Raw genomic sequence first — 400 nt, forward strand, 5'->3', positions numbered from 1 at the left:
TTAGATCTTTTCGTTATGACATGACTTTTCATTTTATTTTATTCTCGATTCATCATGTTTCACGGAAAAGACTAATTTCGTCTAAAAAAAGGCTCCTGAAAGACCGACCTTGATGTAAAAGTGTGGTTTTTCCAACACTATAGCACGACCTTTCAGTCCGGATGGAAAAGCGGGTTCCTAAAAAGCGGATCTCTGAGGGTTGGGCAAAATACTTTACTCGGTAAAAAGTTAATTCAAAGTTTTGAGGTTTTCTCTACAACTTTATACGTCAAACACGCACAATCGGTGTTTAATTATAAACTCACATTTTTTAAAATTTTATTATTTTAATAATAATATAATTATACACATACCAAAATCTTTATAAATATATATTGATAGGGTTAGTAAAACTTAAATA

General features: G+C 30.5%; 1 pseudogene; it reads left to right on the forward strand.

The window, feature by feature from the left end:
* The window catches only part of LOC119591137, a 4,516-nt pseudogene that overhangs the window by 3,021 nt on the left and 1,095 nt on the right, over positions 1-400 (forward strand).

This window comes from Penaeus monodon, chromosome 28 (assembly GCF_015228065.2).
Source record: "Penaeus monodon isolate SGIC_2016 chromosome 28, NSTDA_Pmon_1, whole genome shotgun sequence".
In the NCBI taxonomy this organism is placed as follows: Eukaryota; Metazoa; Arthropoda; class Malacostraca; order Decapoda; family Penaeidae; genus Penaeus; species Penaeus monodon.